The sequence below is a fragment of the Eschscholzia californica genome, unplaced genomic scaffold, assembly GCF_041429995.1.
Source record: "Eschscholzia californica isolate CP2 unplaced genomic scaffold, dmEscCali1.0.p SCAF_2, whole genome shotgun sequence".
NCBI lineage: Eukaryota > Viridiplantae > Streptophyta > Magnoliopsida > Ranunculales > Papaveraceae > Eschscholzia > Eschscholzia californica.
The window spans coordinates 43,532,414-43,548,949 of NW_028238309.1; the positions used below are offsets into that span (position 1 = coordinate 43,532,414).

At 36.5% G+C, this 16,536-nt stretch overlaps 1 pseudogene; it reads right to left on the reverse strand.

Moving 5' to 3' along the window:
- Positions 1 to 3,606: 3,606 nt before the first annotated feature.
- Positions 3,607 to 8,559, reverse strand: LOC147558155 (uncharacterized; annotated as a pseudogene).
- Positions 8,560 to 16,536: the final 7,977 nt, after the last annotated feature.

Genomic DNA, 16,536 nt, shown 5'->3' on the forward strand with positions numbered 1-16,536 from the left:
TTCTAATTAATTTTTAGTACCAACTACCTAATAAAACCTAACTTATACTAATAGTTTAACAGACATATTATTAAGTGCCTGCTCAAATCTCAAGACAATGTGGTCCTTACTATTAATAGAAGAAATGTTTACACGGTCCAATGCCGAAAAGAGGAACACAAGGGGACATATTGAATTCAACAAAAAGTAATAACAAAAGAGAATGAACATGTACATAGAGAACTCTGCTTTCAACAAAAAAAAAAACTCGAGAAAGCTGATAAATGTTGAATAATAAGAGAGAGGAAAAATAACAATATTAGTAATTTGGTATGTCAGAAGTATTTCTGAGTTACTTAATAGGAAGATTATGTCGACATCATGTAGCCAGCTTTTGCTACCTCTAGACCAGCATTAGGGTGTCAAGTAGTCAATTTCTACTTCGATATTTTACTACCTACAGCTGAATTGTTACGGCCTATAAAAATGTGGGCATTCCCAGGTATCTAGTATTTTGTGGTTATCAGGTCCATGTCATGGGGGATGTGGATCGTGCACCCTGAACAAGGCCCATTCAGAGGTTTATTGGTTTTTAGTTTAGTCTTAGTTCTTTTTTAGAATATTGACTAAGACTTAAAGAGACTAAACCCCGACAAACTTATTATATATACTTTTTAATAATCTAAATTTACTAATCATGGATTCTATTTTTTTAGGAAATCGAACTTTTGACTTCTTGGATTTTGGAGTTTATGTCAACCCAATGGACCATTTGAGCAACCAAGTGTTGACATAATTGTATTAATATTGAACACCTTGATCATTAGACAACAAAAATGTAGTAGCTTAGCTGGTAATTGTGTTTCTTGGATTTGCTCAATTGGTAAGTTGGGGATTCTCTCAACTCGTAAGTAGGGTAAACATGACACATCGCATTGGTAATGATTTGCTTAGTTATGATAACCAACTCTCCATACATGTTATGACAATGTTTCAAATCTCTACTACAATTTAGGTTATGAGTTTAATTAGCTCTAATTTTGATGCTCAAACAATTTAGTGTAACACTTGCGTAGTAGAAAATACACAAATTCTCTCTAAATTGTGTCTCTTCACTCTCTGCAAATTTCATTTCTTTTTCTTTCACGCAAATTTCTATTTCTGCAATATTCTCTCTCCCCTTCTTTATATCTGCAAATCTCATCTCTTTCATGCAAATCTTTACAATATTCTTCCACTCTCTATCAAATTAACCTAGTTGGACTCTAATTTTGGATTGTGAAAAAGGCAAAGTCGTGTTCCTAATTTCGAATAAAAGCTTATATATGCAAATCAATAAAATCTTTATTCGGAAAAATGTTAGACCAATCATATAAAACCACCATTCATTGAGTTCGGATTCATCAGTTACGTAATAAAGTATTTTAAAGGTAAATTATTTTAAGTTTGTATTTATTACTTCTTGTGTAATGTATTTCGTAGCTAAGATCTAAAAGAAACCCTGATTAAAATTTGACCATGGACCCTAAATTGTCGGTCACGACCCTGGGTTATCCATAAGGGTCGCTACTTACTCATTTTTACCACTAATTAAAATGATTAAAATTTGTTAAAAAACACACTTGTTTCCTTTTCTTTTTTAAATGGACTACGTTCTACGTTAGTCATTATAAGGCATTGATACATCATCAAGATGTGATAAGCACGATAACCGCCAAAGTTAAACTACAAATGAGAGACCTAAAACTCACCAACATAATAAAGAGGCCTAAAGCCCAACAAACTTATTATTTATACTCTTAATAACCCGAGTTCAATAACCATAGGTTCCATCTACTGTGGGAATCAAACATGAAGCCTCAAGGTTTTGGAGTTTATGTCAACAATTTCAACCACTTGGGCAACCAAATGTTGACAAAATGCACTTACTTAATGTGAAGATTTCCACAAAAGATTGTCTTGTTTTTGTCGAAAGTAAATACCATAGAAAAAACCAAAAAGTGACAACGGAGTATTGTTTGGGGTATTTTGGACCATGTCTTTACAGGACGAGACTTTAGTAATACTCCTAGTTTATGAGCTATCTCATTATTTTTCCTATTACAGTATGAGAATTTTAAGTGATGTACAGTAAACAAATTCTTGAGGGCTTCAATTTTCTTCAGAGTTGTTTGAGATGTCCAATGAGGGCTGGATCGTTTACCTTAAAGATAATAAATGATGACTTGATTGTCGCTTTCAATGTTTATCTGATTTAAGTTGAAAAGTTGTGCTCATTGCATTCCTTCTAAGATTGCTTTTGTTTCTCCTTTTGGTCTTGATTGTTAGAGAATTGTGATCTCGAATGACTAAGCCAATTCCAACTTTCTCCATACAATTTTTGAAAGCAACATCGACGTTGATTTTGTAGAATTGAGTGGGAGGAGGGATCCCCCGGCATGTGTGGGGCTTTTCACCTGAGCCTGCTTCTGATGATAATTGTTCATACTATTTTGGGACCTCGGGAAATTTTGAATCTGGGTCAAAATTCCATTTGCTTATATATCTGTCCATTGAAATTGAAATTTACACCTTGTTATATCATCCATAAAATAACTGGGAAGATGAACAATTTTTGGCTCATGTCCACGAATTTTTTTATTCTTCTAGAGGTTCAATTTTTGAGGATTCAATGTTGAAATAACACCAGATGTTTTTAGCAAAATCACATTGAAGTAAAGCATTTTGTCGTTTCAGTTTCAGTGGACAGATATCTGATTTACCTATAAATTTGACTATTCTTTTGAGAACATGCAGTTGTTCGGTACAACATGTCCATGAAATTATCTGTACTTCAATATCTTTTTTCATTTACGAGGAAATTGTCCGTACTTCATTAATAACTCATAGAACTTAAGCAATAGTAGTAGTACTCCTTTCATTGATACATATAGTATAAGGTGTGATAGCAACAATTTAACACTTTGATTTATTCTCACTTTATTGAATTTTTCTTTTTTTTTTAATGAAACTAGGCACTTCCCTTATTTTATTAATTTTGAATCGAAGAGTCCAAGGGAGCCTAATCAATAACCACTTGACCCAAAATACAAATAGAGATTGAGTTAACTCCTCGTTAGATACATGATTCAAATTAAAAATAGATCGCGCTAAAAGGTGCGCAACTTTATTTGCTTCTCTTAGACAATGTGAGAAGATGCAGTTTTGTAGATGTAGCGCTTCCTTCTTGATCTCCACTATAAATGGCCTAATCTTCTACGGCATTTTATCTTCTTTTGATTTGCAAGCTTCAATAACAGTTTGAGCATCACCCTCCACTAAGAAATGGTATTGATGTAAATCTGACACTATTTTCATTGCTAGTCTAGTAGCTTTTGTTTCGGCTTCCATCGCGCATGAAGTTACAGTTAACTTTGTTGAAGCCACCACGAACTCACTCTATTGAATTTAAACTCAGTTTCCCAATGTAGACGAATTTATTGTTTTAAGATTAACTCCAGTAGCTGGATCGATAAAAACAAACATATATAACGACCAAAATTACACAAAAATCATTCAAATTTCAGATGAAGAAACACAAACCTTAGTCTATGATTAATGTCATTGTAGTTTCATTGATCCACTAATTTAGTAAGATTGTCCAGTATGAAGATCAAAATTTTCTGGTTGCCTTGTAATCAAAGTAGTACCAGAAGGAGTATGACCAAAAAACAAAGAACAATGACCCATAAGCTTATCTTTCCTAGAGAATGTTGTCCCACAAGAACACTGCCATTTCAGATCACCACAATGTTTTTCATGAGTTCTCAGATCTGAAAGAACTGAAAACTGCTTCTGATTACATCTATTACAGACATACATCTTAGGGCAATGACTTCTCTTATAATGATTCTTCACACATATCATTGATTTTAATGGCTGAAACTTTGGATGTTTTTTATTCCATCTACATCCTTCATGTGGACATGAATATTTTCTTGGTACCAACTTAGAGTTATTTTTACTTGAAGAACTAATATTAGTAATATTCTTCTTCATTGGGTTGCTTAATGCTGCAGTTGACTTATATTCATCTCCATGAGCTCTCATATGCATTCTTAAATTCGCGTCTCGTTTGAATCCTTTCCCACATACTTGACAATAATGTGTGTATTTAGCTAAGAGATCGGTCGCTTCTAATTCGATAATCTCATAGTTTTCCGGCGAAAAATCATCTAAGATTTCTTTATTTTCAACTTCATTTTCATCATCTTCATGGAGTAGTAGTCCAATACCTCCTCCCATCATCTTTCTGTTGTTGTTGTTGTTGATATTGTTGTGGTTGTTCATGGCAATGGTGTTACTGCCTCCATTAGAACTGTTATGATGATGAATATTGTTAACATAGTTATCATGGGGTATATGTTCGTTATCGGATATAAAGAAAGAGCTACGGTCCCCATTTGTGCTTCCTACATGAACATTACTAGGGTGGTCATGATGATCATTAGGTTGAGAAGATGATAGACCAATATGGTCATGATAATTTGGAGGTTGAAGAGGAGGATGAAGAACTTGGTGGAATTGATGATCATGGGTAGTGCTTGTATTGATATTAGGATAATTACTTTGAGTACTTAAGTACTTTTGAATAGTGAACATCATTGAAGAAGCAGTGGCACTGATTTCTTGAACTTGAGAACCCATAGCTGATATAGCTAAAGATATAGATTGATCATCATGAGGTTGTTCATGAAGATGGTGAAGTTGTTGTTGTTGTTGATGATGATGTGGTTGAATTATGGCAACATTAACCAGAGACTGTAATTGATGAACTTCTTCCTTCAAAACAGATAAACCATAAAGGATGGCATTAGAGTAAGATGATTGTTGATCAGGAGCTGCCAGACGACTGCTTCCGGCAGAGATAGCCGCAACGAGGGTGGTGGAGGTGGTGGTGGTTTGAATATCTTGATGAAGAGGAGATGAAGAGAGATTACCCTCATCAGCTGGTACAAAACCACCACCATAGCTTTGTAGGTGATGATCATTTTGTACCAGACATGAACTATTAGTATGACTTTTATCTTCAAAAATCATACTTGTATTCTTTGGGAAACACAATATATTTTTTAGGGCTTACACAAGAACCTTCAACTGCGTTGCTTTGTGGGGAAGTAATATGTGTTGTGTGTGTGTATATATATATATATAGGTAGATAGTTTACCAATAATAGCTTCACACTAGGTCAAATTTTTGGTGAAACATCATGGCTTGCATTAACGGTTAAAGGCTTGCTAGATACCATGGTGTGAAAAATGTTATTTGGGATGAAAAGTGCGATCGACTACAGGCAGAAGACTAATCCAGCAGACACCCGTTAGCAGGCTATGTAAAAAAGAAAATTTGTCTGACACAACGGGTAACACCATGATGGCCACATCAACCTTCGGTATGTGGTCGACGTCATTGACAGAGCCAAATAACAATTTATATATCTAATACACTTACAGGTTCAAGAGTCTGCTATAAAATTTCAGTAGTATAATATTTTCATTTTCAATGTGTGAGAAATCAAATCAATATGTCCAAATTTATTTTTTTGAAAAAATATTGGATTATTCAGCTCATTATTTAGCTTAGAACAAAAACGACCCCCAAACTCAATTCCACGACGAAGATGGGTAGGCAGTAGCCTCATACATTTTCTCTGAAATTCACAAGGTTGTGAGCTTGATTTTTCAAAATTGTGGTTTACCATCTTACTATAATATTGAAAGAACAAGCATGAAACTCTACCCGACCAAGAATATATATTTAGGGTGAAAAAAAAGAGAAACTACAACCTTGACATTGACTACTTTCATAACCAATAACATTTTTTAAAGCTAACTTAAACAATTCCTTTAATTATTGATTTATGCAAAAGGAAATCTATCCAATAGCAATCAAAAGTGACCTTTTTCTACTCCAAAACTTTTCAGAATCATGTTCAGTATTCTACTATTTAAGTCCATCATGTATTTAATACCATAACCTCCTTATAATAGTTGAATAGAGTATAGGCTATTGCATATTGGGCAAAAAGAAAAGATTGATAATAGTAAAAAAGAAATCATTATGTTTTAATTGTTGGATCTCTCATCAAAAAAAAAAAATGTTTTAATTGTTGGATAGGCCATTAAGTCTAAAATTACCAAAAGAACAAAAATAAAACAAGCGCCTAACGTTTAAGTCTTGTGCATATCCACCCCATATTAAACGTTGTCTTTAAATTTTATAAGAATGTTTGTTCGGTCATTTCAATTGTTCTTTGCTGTTTTTTTTTCACTGTCTTACCGTTATTTCACTGTTTTTTTTATTGTTTTGTATCTTTCCTTTGTTAGTGACCATCTTTTCACTGTTTTTTTTCCGACTTTTGTTTAGTGAATTTTTTTCTGAAGTACTTTTTGTTAGAGTTTTGTTGTTTCTAATGTACTCTTGTAGTTTTTTTCGTTGATTTTTTTGTCCAGACTGTTTCTTAATTAGATTATCTTCTTCCTAGCCATTTTTTCATTTTTTTCACGCCAGTTATTCAATTTCTACCGTGTGCAGTCGATAAAAGTACTTGTGTATCTACCAAACTAAAGATTCACTTGAACAAACTGTTATTTCCCTTGAGCAAATTGTTGTTTACTTTGAACAAATGCAGCTTGTTTATTGCCGTTTTTCCTTTTCATTCTTTATCACGTGATCTGTTTGTCTCGTTGAGACGACAATTTGTAACGAACCCAACAATTATTTGGAAGATTTAATTTAGAAAAGATCACAAACATAGAGGAAAACATCAAATATATACATCAAAACATATCAAACACAAACTAAAAACATCATAAAAAATGGATCATAACATATAAATACTAAAGCTTCACCAAAATTTATATAGATAGAAAGCCTCGTCATAACTCATAACATATACGTTTTTAAGTACATGCAACATTTTGTAACTAAAAAGGTAAGAGTAAATATATTCTTATGGCAATAATTATATTGTTTATTCCATTTATTTATTTATTTTTATTTATTTGAGAATTTATTCCATTTATATTCTATATATGTTATATGATGAACACAAGGATCCCCCAAACTCAAATTTCAAGATGAGGTTGTTTTTATAATTATCTTTCAACCTAGGAAAATATGTGCAAATGGTCCAAAGCCTAAAAACGAGGAAACACGTGGCAGAAAGTGAATGGAGGGAGAAGCTAACGAATTAGATTTGTTGGAATATTCTTGGAATATTAAGATAAATGCCGTTTGGTAGTTGGAGTGTCAAATAATTAGAGAAGAAATGAGAAAAATAAGAAGGGCTTTATAAATTATTATGTCGGCATCAAAAGTTCAGGTTTTGTTACCTCAACTTCAACATGTACACGTAATTTCCCATTTTTTAAAGGAAAAGAAGTTTTGTATTGCACAATAAAGATTTTTTTTATGTTAAACCTAAAGATTTTTTTTTTTAAATTCTCCAATGGTGGTTAATTGTCATGCCCCATGCCATGTTATCATTTATTTATTTCACCTTTTTATTAGTTGGTTTTAATTTATGTAATTTATAATTTTTATATTTTTAATATTCTATACTTCTATATTTTACATTGTATAATATCATCTTATTATTTAATGTAGGATTTCAAATTGGAACAAAAGTTTTGAATGGTTAATTTTGACTCAAACATTTTTGATTCTCGGAAACTCCCCACTAACATTTTTTTCTACGGAGTTAAGGGTCGTCGACAAATTGGCTTGATCTTTCTATTTTCTCTCTACCGCCTCCAATTACCTCTTCTTTCTCTCTATCACGCTGAAACCAAGAGTTTCAATTCGAGAGAGAGTGAGAGAACAGTGGCGGTGGTTGGCGAAATTGGTGATTATAGATGAGAGTAGATGAAGAAAATAAATTTTGTTACCTTGAGAAGTTTGACAAAACTCACATTTTCTTTTGAAATTTTGTATCTGTTGTTTTTCTTGAGTACCAACCTTTCAGTCTTATTTGTTGTTTTAAAATAAATAAGATACCTCGGCAATCCATCCCTTTCGTATGGGTGTTTTGTTAATTATTACTATTACCATCAGGGGACATTATAAAATGCAAACCCATCAACTTTTATTTTTTATTTTATTTATTTCCACTTGTTCTTTTTGTAGAGATAGATGCCACTTGATTCATCGAAACTACCATAAGTGTCCACGCAGCTTTCGTTAATTCTAAAAGGGTATGACCTGAGCAGTACGTGGTAGCTTTACTCGCATTTACAAAGAACGAGCTTTTGATATAGCTAACAAAGAGGTGGAATCCGAGTCAACTCTACCACCTAAATTTTACTCTAACCAGAAAAGTATAGGGAAGTCGACACGAGTATCCTTGCCACCTTGAGCTCTGTTACAACATAAAAGAAAATTAACAGATGGATCTGGGTAACCTTTGCCCTTCAGCCTTGCTCTTACCGGAGAGATAGAATAGGGAGGTCTGCAGATGTCAGCTTGACACTTGCCCGAGAGAATGACGGTTCTAAGGAAGGCCCAGTTACGCCAATATCCACTTCCCTAATTAGAGTCATTATTGACAAAAGATACGATCATAATCAGTGGTTATTTCTTTGTACGACCGTTCTACGTGGCTATCCATTAATGGTGGCGGAAGCCACCTCACCAACCTATAAAAATCACACAAGTTTTCCTGATAAGGGGAGGAGGTTTAGTCTTTATAATTTTATTGACTTATACGTACACTGAATTGACTTGAACGTCGCAATATCTTCACAGGTACGTCCTCCACTCATCTCAACTCTCCATTGCACCAAGAACAAGGAATCAATCAAGAATTACAAGGTTATTTTTCATGTTGGTTAGGGAGAAACAAATTTTCCACATCATCTGTATTAGTAATGATGAAGAAGAGGAAGTTAGATATGTTTTCCTTTTTAAATCTATTTCTTTTAGGGTCCGTTTGATACGTGAGAAAACATGGCTGAGAAAACCGTTTTCTCGAGAAAATCAAATTTTATTTGTTTGGTAAAGCTAATGAGTAAGCAAATCGATTTCTCGTGAGAAAAAAAGGTTGGCAAAAGGGTTGAAATTTTTTCTCACCAAATACATGGACAAACCGATTTCTCACGCATCCGAAAACACGCTCTCTCTCCTCGTGCTTATCTCTCTCCGTCTCTTGTGCTTCTCTCTCTCAAACTTCCATGACTGTAAACATAAATCTAAACCTAAATTGATGAAATCTAAACTCAAATTGATGAAATCTAAACCCAAATTGGAACACAATTACTAATGGTGAATCTGTTAAATGGGTAGAAAGAAACATAAATCTTGTTATAATTAAAAGTCGCGGAAGCTATCGAACCTATCCTAGAAATTGATCCGATTATGAAGATTAATCGAAAAGCTAAGTCAAAATCTAAATATGCAAACAGAATTTACGAGGTTCGGCTTTAAAGCCTACGTCCTCGAGCGAACAAGAAATCTTTATTGAAGGATAGATGAAGACGACTCACACAACCCGCAAGTTCGTCCCAAGATGGTACCGTATAGAATTTAACCTTCTATACTAAATCTTCGACGACCGAGAAATTTAACACCGCTCAAAACTATGAAAAAAAAATTTCTCTCTCACTTGCTCTCTCTCTTTAGCTCTCTCTAAAGAAGAGTTGTTGTTGCTTGTGTTGATGATTGTGATATGGCACTTAACCCCCCTATATATAGTTTATTCACCAACTCACTTTTGGAAACTCACAACCGACTATAATAGGGGAATTGGTTTCTAAAAAAATTTGGAAACCAAATTGCAACCATTCAAAACCGCCTAAACAACCAAACCGCCTCTCACAATTCTCCACCTCGTACACAATTTGATATACTTCAAATTTTGGACGAACACCAGGATACTCCTTGTAAGATATATTTACTTGTAACTTCATCCGACTGCACCATATGACCATGGTTGCCTACGTACCCTTTTACAGGATCAAGCCTACCGTAGTTCTACCAATCCTTCACATAAAGTTTATCTTGTCACCATTACGCCCTTTCGGGCAACTTAACACGAGCTGATTTGTAGCAATTCCAGACAATGCTGAAACTTGCTACACGTCACCACTTTAGTCAACATGTCCGCGGGATTCTCATCTGTGTGTACCTTCATGAGAGAAACACCACCTTCCTCTATGACATCTCGTACAAAGTGATACCTGACATCGATATGCTTAGTACGAGCATGATGGACCTGATTCTTCGCCAAGTGGATCGCACTTTGACTATCACACCATACATCCACGCACTCCTGCTTAATCCCTAGATCATCCAGAAGACCCCACAACCACAATGCTTCCTTCATACCCTCGGCCATAGCCATATACTCGGCCTCCGTAGTAGATAACGCAACTGTAGATTGTAACATCGATCACCAACTAACTGGAGCACCATGTACCCTAAATACATAACCAGTAGTAGATCGTCTTCTATCTAGATCGCCAGCATAATCTGAGTCAACATAACCGCTTACCTGACATGTGTCTCCACCAAAGCACAAACCCGTATCAACAGTACCCTTCAAGTACCTCAAGACCCACTTCACAGCTTCCCAATGTGTCTTCCCCGGGTTTGCCATAAACCTGCTAACCACACTGACCGCCTGTGAAATATCTGGACGAGTACACACCATAGCGTACATCAAACTGCCAACTGCACTAGCATACGGTACACGATCCATATGATCCTTCTCCACCGTAGTAGTGGGAGATTGTTTTCCCGAGAGCCTGAAGTGTGGTGCCAAAGGTGTTGACACCGCCTTCGCATTCTGCATCCCGAACCGAGAAACTACTCGTTCGATGTAACCTTTCTGATTCAAGTACAGTTTCTTACTTGACCGCTCTCTCTTAATCTCCATTCCCAGTATCTTCTTTGCAGCGCCCATGTCTTTCATCTCAAACTCTTGAGTGAGTTGAGATTTCAACTTATCTATCTCCACCATGCTTTTAGAAGCAATAAGCATGTCATCCACATACAAAAGGAGATAAATAAAGTCACCTTCGCGAAGCTTCTTGATGTATACACAACAATCATAGTCACTTCTGCGAAAACCACGCTTTAGCATGAAAAAATCAAATCGTTTGTACCATTGGCGAGGGGATTGTTTCAATCCGTAAAGAGACTTCCTCAAACGACATACTTGATTTTCTTTACCCTCAACCTTGTATCCCTCAGGTTGAGCCATATAAATTTCTTCTTCCAAATCACCGTGCAAGAAGGCGGTTTTAACATCGAGTTGTTCCAGCTCAAGATCCCTGTGAGCAACAATACTCAATAGCACCCGAATAGAAGTATGTTTCACGACCGGTGAGAAAATCTCATTGTAGTCGACCCCTTCTTTCTGTGCATAACCCTTGGCCACTAGTCTTGCCTTATACCTTGTACCCTTGATTTCGGAAGAATCCTCTTTCTTCTTGTACACCCATTTACAACCAATAACAGACTTACCTTCGGGCAATGGGACAACCTCCCATGTCTTGTTCTTGTGAAGAGACTCCATCTCTTCTTGCATAGCAACCAACCAACTCTCTCTATCCTCCGCGGTAATAGCTTGTTTGAAGGTGACCGGCTCGTCGTCTTCCACCGAGAGTGCATATTCAACAAGATTTGCCTGCCCATAATGCCTAAGAGGTTTGTCTGACCCTAACCTCTGTACCGGCTTATATAACCGTTTCGGCCTAGTGTGTACCGAAACATCCTGCTGTTGTTGTTGTAAAACTTGTGTACCTTCCCCTTGAACCTCCTCATGATCGGGTTCATCAATTTTCTCATCCTGAGTATTATCCTGATGCTCCACCTGATCATGATTCCAAGAAACCCGTTGGTCTTCGGCTTCTACTTCCACTACTTGAGCTTTAGTAGACCCAACATCACCACAATTAGGCACCGTAGCTTTCGCCATAGCTACAATAGATGACTCATCAAACACCACATCTCTGCTGATTACAAACTTCTTGTCTTCCGTACACCATAGCCGATAACCCTTGACTCCTGTAGCATATCCTAAGAAAATTGCCTTCTTTGCTCTATTGTCAAGTTTGTTACCTTTAACATGGTAATAGGCCGTACAACCGAAAACCTTAAGTCTCCCGTAATCTGCATGTTCACCTGACCACACCTCGTAAGGTATGCCGCCATCTAAAGAAGAATGTGGAGACCTGTTCACAATATAACAAGCTGTAGCAACAGATTCTGCCCACCATTCTACGCCTAATCCCGAATTGGAGCGCATACATCTAGCCTTCTCAAGTAGTGTACGGTTCAATCTCTCTGCGACTCCATTCTGTTGAGGTGTGTTTACTACTGTCCAGTGCCTCACAATGCCTTCCTGATTACAAAACTCCTTGAATGCCCCATCCGTGTACTCGGTCCCATTATCCGACCTTAACGTCTTCAGCTTTCGACCAGTTTTGTTCTCAACCATTGCTTTCCACACCAGGAATGTGTTGAATACCTCATTCTTATGCTTCAGAAAATAAAGCCAGACAAATCTCGAATGATCATCAACGAATGTAACAAAATACCTGGAACCACCCTTGGAAGGTAACTTTGCCGGTCCCCAGACATCGGTGTGTACGTAGTCTAATACCTCTTTGCTATTGTGCTTGCTTGTAGAGAACGTCACCCTGTGTGCCTTCCCGAACACACAATGCTCACAAAACTCCATGCAAGGCTTCTTCATGTCCTTCAACAAGCCTTTCCCGCACATCAAAGATAGACCCTTTTCTGACATATGCCCAAGGCGCATATGCCAAAGCCTCGTACTAGCCGTTGGATCCCTTCCACTGATTCCTACTGCTACATCTCCCGTAATTGTTGTCCCCAAAAGTTTGTATAAATTACCGTAACGAGTACCTCTCATTACCACCAAAGAACCCTTAACGACTTTTATGGAGCCATTCTCTATAATTATCTTACAGCCGTTCCGCTCCAACACACCAAGGGAAATTAGATTTTTCCGCAAATCGGGTATGTGTCTTACGTCCGTCAATGTTCTCACCACTCCATCGTGCATCTTGATCCGTATTGTTCCGAGTCCTACAGTTTTACATATACTATCATCACCCAGTATAACTGTACCACCATCTATACTCCTATAGGTAGTAAACCACTCCCTATTTGGACACATATGGTGTGACGCCCCTGAATCAAGCATCCACTTATCGAAGATCTTCTCAGACACCTCTATCACCGAGAAACATTCGTCCGCCTCTTCTGACACATATCCCGCCTCTTGCATCTCTTGTTTCTCCTTGTAGCCTTCGTTCTTTTGCTTCAACTTTCTCTTTGGACAAGCCGCTTTAAAGTGGCCAAGCTCACCACAACTAAAGCACGTTTTCTTGAAAGAGCCTCTAGATTTGGATCTAGATTTCCCGCCCTTTCCCTTTCTCCTTTCATTACTCCTCCCCCTCGTTACAAACAACCCTTGTGCTTGTTCTTTGTCTACTCCACCCGACGCCATACTGCTAGCAGCAACCTTACGAAGGTCATCCGCTAATAGCGAATTTCTCGTCTCTTCCATGCTTAGACTATCACCAACAAGCATCAAAGTTTGAACAAGGTTCTCATAGGATTTAGGCAATGAAAGTAACAATATGAGGGCTTGGTCCTCATCCTCAACCTTAACATCAATATCCTTCAAATCTGAGATAATCCTGTCAAACCTATTCACATATTCCTGAATAGAAGAACCCTCTTCCATTCTACATGTGAATAATTTGGATTTTAAGTAGACCCGATTCGTTAAAGTTTTCGTCATGAAACTGCTTTCTAGCTTTAACCACACACCCGCCGCCGTTGTTTCTCCGTCTACTAGGAACGCCACGTCCCTCTCAAGACACAACATAATGGTAGCCCGTGCTTCGAGATCTAACTCTTCCCAATCCTCATCTGACATATCTCCTGGTTTCTTTCCCGTCAACGTCTTGTGTAATTTCTGCGAGATTAACAGATTCTTCATCTGCATCCGCCAATAAGAAAAATCGTTTTTCCCATTGAACTTCTCTATCTCATATTTCCTTGATTTGACCGTACCACTTCTCGATCCCATCTTCCCTTCGCTCAATCTCAACAAGGCTCTGGTACCAATTGTTATAATTAAAAGTCGCGGAAGCTATCGAACCTATCCTAGAAATTGATCCGATTATGAAGATTAATCGAAAAGCTAAGTCAAAATCTAAATATGCAAACAGAATTTACGAGGTTCGGCTTTAAAGCCTACGTCCTCGAGCGAACAAGAAATCTTTATTGAAGGATAGATGAAGACGACTCACACAACCCGCAAGTTCGTCCCAAGATGGTACCGTATAGAATTTAACCTTCTATACTAAATCTTCGACGACCGAGAAATTTAACACCGCTCAAAACTATGAACAAAAAATTTCTCTCTCACTTGCTCTCTCTCTTTAGCTCTCTCTAAAGAAGAGTTGTTGTTGCTTGTGTTGATGATTGTGATATGGCACTTAACCCCCCTATATATAGTTTATTCACCAACTCACTTTTGGAAACTCACAACCGACTATAATAGGGGAATTGGTTTCTAAAAAAATTTGGAAACCAAATTGCAACCATTCAAAACCGCCTAAACAACCAAACCGCCTCTCACAAATCTTTTCATCGTCCTGTGTTATCTCTCGATTTTTATCTCCCTTTGAAACTGGTATCTCTCACTCGATTTTTATCTCCCTCTAAAACTGGTCTCTCTCTCAATCTCTATTCCAGAATGAATCTTTATTGACCTTGATTTGTGAAGATCCACTGATATTAACACCTCTTTAATAGACTCAATATAACAACAAATATGGATAGAAATTCCATTCATGGATGAATCATATAAATAGATAAACTCATCTCTTTCATTTGTGAAGTTCCAATGAAATTAAACTCCCTCTTTGATCTATGAAGTTTGACTGATATTAACACCTCTTTTGTTCATCAAATTAACTCACCTCTTTGATCTGTAAAGCTCCATTGAAATTAAACTATCTATTTGTTCATCAAATTGAACCCACCTCATCTATTTGTGAAGTTCTCACTGTCTCTATCTCGGCCTCCCTCTCTGTAGATCTCAATCGGTCTCACTCTCCCTCTCTCTGTCTAGATACCAATCAATCTCACTCTTCTCTTGGTACATAAGGGATCATTATGGTTTGGAGAAGATGGTTCCGATATATAAGGAATCATTAGGGATTTTTGGAGAAGAAATCACTAAATTTCTAAATACATAAGAATACAAAATAGTCAGGAGTTTTTTTGGAGAAGAAGGTGTTTACTGTTAGTGCTGATTTCTTGATACATCATACATAGGGGCTCACTAGGGTTCTTGGAGAAGATGGTCACGAAATTTTATAGGCACCCCAGGTTATTAGGTTGGTAAAAGATAGGGGTGTTCGTTGGTTCGGTATCCGGTATTTTTGTGGCATCCGTTACCAAACCACTCATGGTTTGGTTAGTGATTTTTCAAACCGTTACCAAACCGCTCATGGTTTGGTTTGGTTACTAACCAAACCATCATAAGCGGTTTGGATATTACTGGATACCAAACTATACACAAAAACAATTTGTTCTCCATGAAAATCGGCGGATCGAGTTACTTTTTTCATACATTAACGTATAAAATCAAGACAACATTTCTTAACAATCAAACTAACATAATACGTCGAAAAAAATTTGAAACATTAAAGACATGCGCAAGCCACCGACTAGAATATTATATAGTAGCTAGTAACATTAGTGATACATGAATTGTTTTAATCTAATAGTATTAGCTAGTAACATTAATGATACATTTCAACAAAAAAAATAGTAACATTAATGATACATGAATTGTTTTAATCTAATATTTGCTAGTAACATTGTATTGTAGTAGTGTTGTTGTTTTATATGGGTAGTAGTTATTCTTGTTTTTTGCAAGAATTTGACGAAAGATATGTATTTGTATGAAAGTATATGAAAGTATAGAGATATGATAGATATATTTTACAAACACTTATGTAAATATATAATTATATATATATATATATATTAATTGAACTTGACTGGTTCGGTTTGGTTTTAATGGTTCCTAAAACTTACATCCACTTACCGAACCAAACCAGTTGGTTTTTGGAAATCTACAACCGTACCAAACCATTCGTTGTTTGGTTTGGTTTGAAAACCGACTGGATCGGTTTGGATCGGTTTGGTTTGATTGGTTCGGTCTATTTTTGCACACCCCTAGTAAAAGAGGAGCCCGTACTATTTTAAAGAAGAGACCACCATTAAAAAGTCCAATTCAAACTTATTTTCTAAAGACACTCCGAATTTCCAACAACTCTATCAAACACTTAAAAACATCATTCCACATGAGAAAAAGTGATTTTTTTACCCATTAGAAAAAGTTGGATTTTCTTACTCACACATTCCCACGTAACAAACGGACCCTTAGATTATTTGCTTTATAATCCCAGATAGTTTTTATAATACATACTGCTCAAACCCCTATGTTGATTCCTCTTAATCAA